The sequence below is a fragment of the Taudactylus pleione genome, unplaced genomic scaffold (genome assembly GCF_031769625.1).
Source record: "Taudactylus pleione unplaced genomic scaffold, aTauple2 ptg000393l, whole genome shotgun sequence".
NCBI classification, from domain to species: domain Eukaryota; kingdom Metazoa; phylum Chordata; class Amphibia; order Anura; family Myobatrachidae; genus Taudactylus; species Taudactylus pleione.
The window spans coordinates 11,275,647-11,288,810 of NW_028284794.1; positions in this window are offsets into that span (position 1 = coordinate 11,275,647).

The window sequence follows — 13,164 nt, forward strand, 5'->3', positions numbered from 1 at the left end:
ACACACTTACACATGTTTCCAGATGTTCATGTCCCTTTGTCAACGTAAAGTATCCCATCGAATTACCTGTAAAAAAAGGTCCAGTACTCACCTTTATGTCCCTAAATGGTCTCCGCAGAAATCCAATATGTGGCTCCGGATACAGTGTAACAACATGCTTACACATGGCTCCTCCACGTGGGTCCCAGCCAATGAGCGGCCGCTAATGTTAGCCACCGCTGATTGGCTGGTGGCCAGGGACTGAAGTGAACTCTTTTCCACGACTAGACATTAGCGAAGTGTAATAGCATGCAAAAGCATGTTGTTACACTGTTTCCAGAGCCATGTAATGGATTTCTGCGGAGAACTTCGAGGGACATAAAGGTGAGTATTGGACCTTTTTTTAAAGGTAATTCAATGGGATACTTTATGTTGACAAGGGGACATGAACATCTAGAAACAGGTGAGTATATGTAAGTGTGTTTATGGATGCAATAAAGCTTTATTTTCACTGTGTGTTGTGTGTTTTATTAACCATTTCTTTACATTTGAACTACAGGTAACAGTGGGCCCTTAATGCCCCACATGCTGGTACTTGTGGTTCTCCAAGTACCAGCATGCAGGGGAGACTTGCTGGGACCTGTAGTTCCACTGTAAAGACAATGATGAAAAATCTAATTTTTACACTACACCTAACACTATCAAACCGCCACCCATCACCCAGGGGTGGCGGGGATAGCCCTGGGCTCTCAGTCTAGGCCAGGGGTGCCCTGGAGAGGGTGACCCCTTTATTGGGGGGGTCTCCAAATCCCCAGGGATCCCTGGCCTGGGCTGACTAATGGTCAGGGCTGATGCTGCGGCTGGGGGGCCCGGTGAAAGGGCACCCCTGGCTGTGGCATCAGCCCTCCATTAGAAAGGGTCCAGGGCTGGTTTTAAATATACGGGGTACCTCACATCATTTTTTTTCACCGTATGTTTAAAACCAGCTCTGTCCCTGCTGCCTGTTGCTGGTTCATAATTTACAGTGGAACCCTACACATTTTTTCTGTGTAAATGAAGAACCAGGACAGGCTGGCATGCCCGGGGCTGGTTAGTGTTTTGGAGGGGGACCTCACTTCATTTTTTTTACATATTATCCATATTTTCAACATTTAAAGAAGGAAACATACGCAAATCACAATGATTTGTGTATGTTTCCGCCCATCTTGCAGCTCAGGGGGTTGAGAGTTTGAAAAGAGATTTTGACAGAGAGTTTGTTCCTATCTCAGCCGAGCTTGTCATCCCGATTCTTGGTAAATTTGAGAGATGTATGTTTTAGGTGAAAAGTACTTCCGGTTTGGCCCGATGGTGATAAGATTTGAGATTGCTATCTCACCCGAGTTTTATGACTGAGATGAGAGAAATCTCTCTCTAACTCACCCGACTTTGCCTTTAGTAAATTTGCAAGCAGGGAAAAAATCAATAAATCACCAGAGATGGTCATCTCGACCTATCTTGAATCTTGTAAAATTACCCCCTACAGTCAATTTGTACAACCTCACAGCTTATAATATTTTTTTCACCATTATTGGCCAAAGGTTGCCGTGAGCTGGCTGATTACTAAGTGACAGAGCAGCGGCACAGCGGCACAGACACCACAGTTTAAAGCACATCTATGAAACATTGCCACAGAGCAGTGGCAGAAATGAAAGGTAGTGCAATATGGAATTGTCTTTGGGCCCTCCCAACTACCCTTATTGCTTATACACACAGAGTGCCACTGCCCAAGGAGTCACTGTGGTTATACACACAGAGGGCTACTGCCCAAGGAGTGATGGTGCTTATACACACAGAGGGCTATTGCCCAATAAGTCACGGTTCTTATACACACAGAGGGCTATTGCCCAATGAGTCACGGTGCTTATACACACAGAGGGCTATTGCCCAATAAGTCACGGTGCTTATACACACAGAGCGTTATTGCCCAATAAGTCACAGTGCTTATACACACAGAGGGCTATTGCCCAAGGAGTCACAGTGCTTGAATATACAGTATGGTACAGCACTGTTTAAACTTTAAACTTTTTTTTTTAACACACAGCCACTTGTGTGCCTGGGAACAGCCACTTTAATCAGCAGAGTATAGTGCAGCATACTTCAGCGTGCAGTGTGCCCTCTATACACAATCACTTTGCCAGCACAGCCACTTCCAGGTCTGGACACAGCCACTTTTATCAGCAGAGTATAGCGCAGCATATATCTGTATGCAGTGTGCCCCCTAAACACAGTCTCTTTGCCAGCACAGCCAATTGTAAGTCTGGACACAGCCTCTTTAATTAGCAGAGAAGCGCAGCATGTGGTGTGCCCCCTCACTTAGCAGCACAGCCACTAGTCTGAGTCTGGAGAACTTAATGCAGAGCTGTGCGCACCGTGCATGCCAACTAACAAATGGCATAGAGATCCCGGTAGCGGTGCCTTATATCAAACCAGGTCTCACAAACTTCCGACATCAGGAGGATGAAGTTCGGCCTTGCAGTGGAATCCGAGTCAGGCGGGAACACCCGAGCGGTGGCTTGGGTGGACTCGGATTCCACATAATGTAAATAAGGTGCACCTCTTGAGTCTTAAAAACTACAATAGATGGTATTAATAATACATAATCAAATAAAAAATAAAAATAATTAAACAGAAATAAAAGCAATAGCAGCCAATAATATCCAAGGTTCTATCACCCATTCAGAACCAAATAGAAGTTTATATATTGTAAGAAAATGATGGCGCTCACATCAAGGTTAAACAATAACCATATAAACTAGGTCTCTGTGTATATAAATAGAGAATCACTAAAACATCAGGACATAGGAAATAAAATCTTTATTTTATAAAAATATAGTATATTCCTTGTATATGGTCTTCCTTTATCAGCTACCACCTCATCAATGCGTTTCAACCTATAAATGAAGTCTTTATCAAGGCATGGTGGACAAACAAATGAAAGTGAATTTATACCCTTAGTGGGAGTGGTCAGCTATAATGAGCATTCAAACAGGAAGTATGTTAGAACTCCTCTAAATACAGCCCCTCAGCTTAACATTTTTACATCTGAGATACGGGAAAGCTTCAAGTAAAGATCAACTGGAGTTATTTGAAATAAAAAAAATAAAAAACAAGATAAAAAGAGTAAAAAAATCCTGGAGACGCCGGACCAGTGTGACGTAATTTCCAATTGTGGCGATCATATATTGGACATTCCCCGGATATGTGGCTATTCCTCCTACTGTCCATTAGTGAAGAATGTCCCCTTCTATGATCCCAGGTGACTGTGTTACTATTGTGGGAACATTTCTGGATCTGCACCAACCGAAGTAATTGATGTCATACCGGAAGTGTTTCAGTGGCCATCTTAGATTATGGATTTCCAGATGTACTGTAGTAATGGATTGGAGGTGATCCTAAGGTGCCATGTTGGATGTTGGCAACAATGAGGGATCCATTTGTAGAGAAAAGGAAATGGTGGCAGTTATTAACCTTTTAAAAGTTATATCATAAATAGGGATCCGAATAAATAATTTAAATACATTCAGTAAATGGTAAAAAAAAGATAAAATAATAATTTTTTAAATACAATCAGTTATTTTGTGTGTTTGTTCAGGCTTGTGGACCAATTACATGAGGATGATAAAAATTAAAATTATACACATCACTAAAATTATGGATAATAGTGATAAAATCTGGACAATAATAAGACAAGGTAAAATCTTAGTGCAGTTATAAAATACAGGTATTAAGACAGAAAAGGAGATACTATACTGTATGCATTAAGAATATAAAGAATGTTCACAGGAAAGTAAAGAGTGAAGGGAAGGAACAGGTATGTATAATCTGATATTTGAAGGAATTAGCTTGGTTATAAAAAACATTTTATCTCAAATTCAACATTAAGTTCGTTAGGAGTTAAAGTCTTCAGCAAGTACATCCATTTCATTTCAACTTTAGCTAATACAACTTCTGCATTTTTGTTCCTCCAACTTCCGTTGACATTTTCCAATCCTAAAAATTGTTTGATTCCTTCTGATGAGCAATTGTGTTTTTTCTTAAAATGTTCTGGTATTTAATTTGGAACAGTTCCTATTTTAACATTTTGAATGTGCTCTCCAATCCTAGTTTTGAGTGCTCTGGATATCTTCCCCATATATTTTAAACCACAGTTGCACTCTATAAGATAAATAACATTAGTGACATGGCAAGTCAAAAAATTATTAATATTATATGTGGTAATGTTAGCCATAATTTCTGTATACAGTATTTGGATTTGGTGCTTCTGATAGTTGTGCACGCTATATAGTTCCCTCAGTGGTGGAATCCTTTAGTTTTTATGTTGTATTTATCTGTAGTATCCAGAGTACTCCTCACAAATTTGTTCCTGAGGTTAGGGGCCTTTCTGTACATAAATGATGGTACTTGTGGAATTATATCCCTTAGTATAGGGTCTGAGCAGAGTAATCTCCAGAGTTTCTTGAAGATCTTCTCAACTTTCGTATGTTGATGGTTGATGGTTAGATTGGGTTAAGAAGGCCCACTCCACTTTTTATTGTCTTTATTCCTTGTTTTGGGCACTAGTACATTGTTTCTTTCCATGGATGATACATTGTTAGCAGCTTCTTGTAATTTTGAAGGATTGTATCCACTTTTGATAATTAATTGTTGTTTAAAAACCTCATCTTCTGTACAGTTTCTTTTGAGTCTTAAAAACTGGCCTTTAGGGATTCCTTTTAACCACTATTCATGATGTTCGCTGTGCATCGAAATATAGTGATTTCAGTCGGTTGGTTTTTTATAAACTTTTGTGTGGATTGTGTTTCTCTTTTTTTCGATATAAAAATCCCCTCTGAAGTAGAAGAAATTATTTTTAAGGATAAAATCATTGCCTTCCATGGTAAAATCTTTAAAATTCTAATTTTTGTCCATTGTGTTTTTAAAAAATATCTTACAGCTTGCATCCCTTGATCATGGTTTATAATTGTATATAGTGATGTTACGTCTGCCGATACAAGGTACATATTGTTTTCCCATTTTACTTCTTTTATCTTGTTGAGGATATCCATCATGTCTTTTAAATAAGAAGGGGTGTTCTTCACCATTGGCTGTAAATGGAAGTCTATGAATGCTGACAGATTCGCTGTAAGGCTATCCACCCCCGATATAATATGATGTCCAGGTGGATATGTTGCATCTTTATGTATTTTTGGTAATACATAACCGGTGTTCGGGGGTCTTTTGTTCAAATAAATTGGTATTCTTTTTCTGTGATTGTGCCTTTCTTATGATATCTCTCCAGGAATTTGTCTAAAGATCCTTTCATCCTATCAGATGGATCCCCCCTCAGCTTCTGATAAGTTTCTTTGTCATGTAGTTGTCTAATTATTTCATCTTCATATTTGCTTTTGTCCATAATTACAACACTCCACCCTTATCTGTAGGTTTTATGACTATCTCTTTACAGCCTTTAAGTTTTTTTAGTTAATTCCTCTTTTTTGGTAAGATTTTGCAATTTATTAGAGTTGTTTTGGGGTATATTCTCCAAATATTCTTGTATGAGTTTTGCAATTGTAACGATGAAAGGTCCTTTGATTTGTTCGGGGTAAAATGTGGATCTGCTTCTAAATTTGGAGTCATCTTTTTCATCTATCACCCCATTGGTGTCTTTGTTCAATTTCTTAATTGTTATTTTGTGTATACATTTTTGGACATCTATGTATGTTTGGAAGGGGTCTGTTTTGTGGGTGGGGCAAATTTTAGTCCCTTTTCTAAGACCTTAATTTCCTCATTGGTCAGGATTCTGGTGCATAAAGTTGAAGATTTTTGATTTGCTTTTAGTATCATCTTCCTGTACCTTTTCTAGTGTGATTTCCTTAGGTATGCTTAGATCCATTGTATTAGCCCTTTTTCTTTTTTTCTTGTTTCCTTTTCCCCCCTTGATTCCCTCTTTTCTTACAGATATTTCTTTCCGAAGTATTTCAGAAATCCATTGAGGTCCCTGGTCACTGCTCTCTTCTTGAATATGGGGAATTTCCTTCAAAGTGATTAGACCTTAAACATTGCCGGGTATTGATTAGGTTTTGTTCTTCTTGTAAAATTTGATATATGTTAGTGATTGGTATATCTTGTTCCCAGTCTTGGTGGTTTCTTCTTGGGCAATGCCATATTTTTCTAGATCTTTGCCACCCTCGGTAATCATCTCATGTGATGTTTGAAGAGAAATCTTCGTATTTGTTGTGGATCGTCCATTCTCTATTCTCTACTATAAGACATTTTTGATGAGTTAAGCTCGTCTCTATAATGATATTCTCTATTTTTATGTCTATATTTAGGTTGTGGTGTTTCTTCTTTTGCCATTGTTAGTTTCTTCTATTTAAGTTTTTTCTTTTTATCATCTTTTGTTGAGTATAGTAAATTTGGTCCCAAAGAAGTTTCTTCTGTTTTTTCTGGATTAATTTAGTTGTTCCTTTGTATCCATGATTCAATTTGTTCCTCAAGAACTGCAAAGTCTTCACCATTTTGAATAGGTTTGACAAGGGTCTATAGAACTTCAATGTCTTTGTTAATGTTTTTGAGTTTTTCCCTCCTCTCTTTCAGAAATAAATTATTTAGGGAAAATGAGCATGTTCTTAATATATTGTTCCATTCCTCATAGAATTTAGAGGTGGTGTTGCTAAATGACGTTGTTTTGTTAATTTTTAACTCTTTACTGCTTAGTTGTTCTGCTTGGTACTTTTCCAAGGTAGCGACTTCCCACCAAATGTTATTTTCCTTAATCAACCAATTTTCAATATTCTTCTTTGCAGTCTCAAGATTTTCATCTTGCAGTTCCATAGTAGTGAAGCAATCATCAAAAGCATCTTTCACCAAAATTTTACTGTTTTCTATGCGTGAGAACATGATATCGTGGGTGCAGCTCTATCAGGTGCTGGGTAATGTACTGTTGAAATATAATGTAAATAAGGTGCACCTGAGAGGAGCGCTCCAGATAACAATGTACAACAGATGGTATTAATAATACATAAACAAATAAAAATAATTAAACATAAATAAAAGCAATAGCAGCCAATAATCTCCAAGGTTCTATCACCCATTCAGAACCAAATAGAAGATTATATATTGTAAGAAAATGAGGATAAAATTATGGCGCTCACATCAAGGTTAAACAATAACCATATAAACTAGGTCTCTGTGTAAATAAATAGAGAATCACTAAAACATCAGGATATAGAGCAAAAAATATTTATTTTATAAAAATATAGTGTATACCATATACAAATCATTATCCCCTTTAAATAAAAAAAGGGAGAAATAATAAAATCCAATATGTATAAAGTGCTAGAAGAACAATTACCCTTAAATTATAAGGGAAATAGAAAATATATAGAGGTAGAAGACACACATACCGGGGTGGTATGCACCGGAACCCCTTGACCACCGGACCCTGAGGACTTCCAGAAATCGTATCTTTCCCTGTATATGGTCTTCCTTTATCAGCTACCACCACACCAACACGTTTCGACCTATAAATGAGGTCTTTATCAAGGTGGACAAACAAATGAAAGTGAATTAATACCCTTAGTAGGAGTGGTCAGCTATAATGAGCATTCAAACAGGAAGTTTATTCAGAGTGGTTAGGATTCCACAGAATCCTAACCGCTCATCCCTACCTCAAACACAAGTGACAAACAATATACATACTGCAGTGTAGATAGATTTCCTTGTGAAAAAAAAGTGCAAGTTCACTTTTTAACAAACAATCAAAACCCGATGTTGGCAGCACCACACACAGTAGCCTGTTTGCAGTTTGCAATGTGTGTCTGACAAACAAACACACACACACACACAGTGACAAAGATGCCTGCTGTTGCCCTTCCCATCCACTAAATCTACCCACTTTAATGCTCTCTGCCCTAATGGAGTTCTGATGGTGTCCTAATGGCATTTTTCATGCACAGCCCACACCCTATATCTCCACTCTTCTATGTGAAATTACACCTGATCACCAAGGAGGGACTCTTAAATGAAATCCATAACATGCGAGATATGACATTTCCGGGAAAATTACATTTTGCCTTGTTCCAAGATCCAGACAGGACGGGAAGACCCGAGCCGGGATTCAGATTCACTCGGAACCTGAAGGTGTTTGTTTTTTTTAGAAAAACCAAACTGCTCATCTCTAGCGTTTATGTATATGTGTACAAAATGGTAAAATTCTGCACTCTACACTATAGAAAATACAGCTTGATTAATATGTGGTGCCCACCACACTGAAATGCAAAATCAACAAAAAATAAACCCAGAGCAAAATCAATTAGGGTATAATGTCCACTTATGTATAATGATCAAATGTCAATAGTCCATTTATATCACAAATCTTCTTTCAGCATCTTCTACTAAATTCATATAACTTTGGAATAAATGTCTTTCTCCCATCTCTCCATTTGGAAACAAGTCTCTTGACCGAAAATTCATATGTAGATAATGATATCCCTCAAAGAGAATTCTAGAAATGGGGACAGACCATAGTGTATTACTGACACCAACAATTTTATTAATACATACAAACAATAAAATGCCTGCGTACCGTAGGGAGCCTTCAGACCAAGGCAAGTGATAATCGCATATAACAGACGACTTTAACTCCGGAAAAAAGTCCACGTCAATAGGCTGCTTTCACAATCCCCTCAGGTTCCCAAACAGGCCACAGTACTTGTAGTCCTACTCCTGTAGTCACACTAATGCTTTAAATACCTATAAACACACCCCCTATGCTGATTAGAGAGACAATCTCATAGGTTGCCGTTCAAGCCGGAAATGGCATCATTATGTCATTATCCGGTTTCTGCAAACATATTATCAAACACATCCTTAAATCCAGAAGAACTTTATGTGTATGACTAAAGTGCTAATTTGCATATTTAAAGCAGCAATTACATACCAATAAAAATGTAATAAAACACTTAATAAAAAACATTATAGCAGCAAATATACACTTAGTAATACCACATCAATTACATATATGAGGAGAAATAATATAAAAAGTATAAAAACAAGCTTGGAGAAACTATTTAAAAATCCACAAAAAAACCCAATTCATAAAACTCATAGAAACCACTTGATTTCAAAATCATTATTTAACCCTTTAGGTTAAAAATCATCAAAATCAATGTTTTAAAATCATATATACACTTCATTTCGGCTTGGGCTAATGCTCTTTCAGTTCCATTAGTTCTCCAATTACCGTTTACTTTTTTTATACCCACCATAAATTTTATATTAGATAGGGAACAATTATGTATCTCTTTAAAATGTTGTGATACAGTATGCTTATCAAAACCCTTCCTAATATTCCACAAATGTTCAGACCACCTGTCTCTGAGTTTCCTCTTTGTTTTGCCTATATATTGTAGGCCACAACTGCATTCAATCAAATAAATGCATTTGGTGCTATTACAAGTCATAAAGTCCTTAATCTTGAATTCATATTTCATACTGTTACAGACTATACTTTCAATTTTCAAAGGTTGGTGTCTGTGTGAAGTACAGACTTTACAAGAACCACATCTGTGAAACCCTATGGTTTTAATACGTCCTGTTTTTTTCTCTTCTATAGCACTTTTCACAAGGTGATTTTTAAGTTTAGGAGCTTTTTTATATATAAACCTTGGGGCCTCAGGTATAATCTCTTTAAGGGCCGGATCCTGTCCCAAACTGTATCAATGTTTTTAGAAAATGTGTTCAATATTGTGAAATTGAGGGTTAAAAGTAGTTATAAATGGTAGAAAAGTTTGGTCAACCATTTCTGTAGGCTTGTTTTCTTTATATTCCAATAAACTTCCTCGGGGTATCTCTTGCATATCTTCTATTATTCCATTGATAGTATTTTCGTTGTATTCTTTCATAACAAATTTGTGTTTTAATTGCTCAGATTGTTCTTTAAAAATCCCATTATTGGTACAATTCCGATGTACCCTCTGTATTTGACTTTTTGGAATGTTTTTTAACCATTTTGGATGATGATGACTCCTAGTGTTGATATAAGCATTACTATCCGTGGGAGACACCTCCAGGTGGCGTTATTATCACAGGGCTTTCCCCAGTATTTTTTCACAATTTATTTTTAGCAACTTTGGCCACATCACATTTCCCAATACAGTTATGGGAAATGTGATCTGCTTACTAAAAACAAGTGATAATTAGGGCTTGGAGTAAATTTTACAAATTATACTCCAATTTCCCTGTCGTAACTGTAGGTGATACTAAAATAATGTGAAAAAGGTGTGAAAACACCCTTTTTCACTTTATTTTAGTAAAAAATAATGTTAATAAATAGAGCCCATAGTACCTAAACTGCATTTAAATATTTTCCTTTATTTTGATTTTTTTTACTTTTAATATAGATACTACACAGAACATTTCCCCTAGTTTGCAGTACGTATCTCAAAGCCAACACATTTGTGAACCTTTCTTTAATATAAAGAATAGTTAAATCAAATAAATTAAATCTTTAAGTCATTTACAAAATTTACAGAAATGAGGGTAACAGCATAGGGAAAAATATGAACCTGAACGTGACATTCATAGGCAAACGCAGGGTGTGGTGGGGGGATTCTGGTTGCCTGGAAACCCCACTCCACAGTCCACACCATGATCACAATAGACATAGTAATATAATAGAATTTTACTAGTGCTACATGTTCTCTGTATCACAAATGAAATAATTGGCACCACCTGTGGATCTTTTAACATGTGTCAGGCAGTAATAAATACACCTGTGTACCAACTGAGAGATCTGGAAAACATGCACCATTAGGGGTGCAATGCTATAGACAAACAAACAATAGGGTTAATTCTGAATACCATATAATATAATACACTTTCCAGTGCATAAGGAGACCAATGTATAAATACAGTATATGTCCATGGCAGTTCTAGGCTCTTCTGCAGCACCCCCAGACTCCCGTTTTGCTCCCATAATCTGGAATGGAGCCCACACATCTGAAATAGGAACATTCAGCACAGGCAGGATGGCCCTTCTGCCACATTTAATGGCTTACTGTGATCGCTGGGGCTGTATATGCTGGAATTATGACACACAATACACTTTTTATGATGCTGGTTATGTGCTAATTATGCTCTCTTCATGGCCTGGCCACGCTCACTCTAGAATCAAGCATTTGGAAACCCCCTTCTAGAAATTCTGCATTTGCCACTGACATTATAAGTCAGTGTAGAACCTAGTTCGATGCAGGGCTGATAAGACAACAGTGCAGTCGTACAGGGCTGGGAGGTGGGTTCAGGAGTAGCCGGTACTGCCGGAACCACGACAGACGCGGCATGTAGAGACGAATGGATAGAGGTGGGCAAGAAATCAATTTATGGGCTTCTGGTGGTCATGAACCTTCAGGACTCAATAATGTGGTTCCAGTTATAGCAGAAGTGACATGGTTTTCAGATAAGTCTCAGACTTCAGTAACCCTGGGCACAGTGTTAGAGAAGTGTTTGCAAAATGTCCATGAGGTCTATTGTAGGTGTCTCTGATCCCACCCCACATCTTCCTGGCAGCCACGTCACGCATGAGAGATCTGTGGTCTTTGTATCTTGATCTAAACAGGAAAGGATAAAAGTGAATTAGTAATAGAGAAGAGTGAGCAGAAAAGCCATGATACAGGAGTATTTCACATAGAAGCAAGAGAAGAGACAGAGCTAAGAGAGGCGGCCGTACTCTTGTGTGAGTGATCAGCCAGCATGTGTCCTTTATAGGTTTTAGTATATTTGTTCGACATTCACAATGTCGACATTCACTACTGTACAGTATATCGACATAGATGACAGAATGACGACATGGCCATAATATCGACATTAAACATTCAGTGCATCAACACTGATGTTATGTTGACAACTTGACATTGCTGAAATGTCAACGTACTGTTTTTTTATAAATCTGTTTCTTACCCTAATGTACACCTTAACCCTACTGGTAATCCTTACCCTTATGGGAACCTTAATGGTAACTCTAACTGTAACCCTTAACCTAATGGAAGCCTTAATCCACACAGTAATACTAACCCTAATGGTAACACTAACCCTAATGGTAACCCTAGTTCTAATGGCAACCCTAGCCATTACTCTAGTCCTAACAATGACCCTAACCCTACTGGTAATCGTTACCCTTAAGGGAACCTTAATGGTAACACTAACCCTAATCCTAACCCTAACCATTACCCTAGTCCTAACAACGACCCTAACCCTAATCCTAACGTTCACCTACCTAAAGGTTAACCTTATCCTTACGGGAACCTTAATGGTAACTCTAACTGTAACCCTTAACCTAATGGAATCCTTAATCCACACAGTAATACTAACTGTAATGGTAACACAAGCCCTAATGGCAACCATAACCATTACTTTAACCCTAACAGCACATAAATCCTAATTCCATTGGAATCTCTGTCCTAATGGTAATACTAACCCTAGTGGCAACCCCAACCATTACTCTAGCCCTAACAACAACCTTAACCCTAATTGTAACCCTAACCATTACTCTAGCCCAAATAACAACCCTAACACACTTGTCGATGCCAGCAATGATGGAATGACGGCGGAGGCCTTTATCTAGTGTGTACCCAGCATAACTCTAGCAGCAACCCGAATGGTAACCATAACTCTAACCCTAATGGAAACCCTAACCCTAATGACAAACCTAACAGTAACCCTAACCCTAACAGCAACCCTAATGGTATCCCAAGGGGCAACACTAGCGCCAACCCAAATTGCATCCCTAATGATACTGTAAACCTAAAAATTACTCTAATCCTAAAGCTAACCCTAACCCTAACTCTAACCCTAACAGCAACCATAACCCTAGTGCAAACCCTAATGGCAACCCTATCCCTATTTGTCACCATAACTCTAACCCTAACAGCAACCCTAATGGTAACCTAAGGGGCAACACTAACGCCAACCCTAACCGCATCCCTAATGATACTGTAAACCTGAAAATTACTCTAATCCTAAAGCTAACCCTGACCCTAATGATAACCCTAACAGCAACCCTAATCCTAATGGTAAGCCTAACTCTAACCCTAACAGCAACCATAACCCTAGTGCAAACCCTAACGGCAACCCTAACCCTATTTGTCACCATAACTCTAACCTTAACAG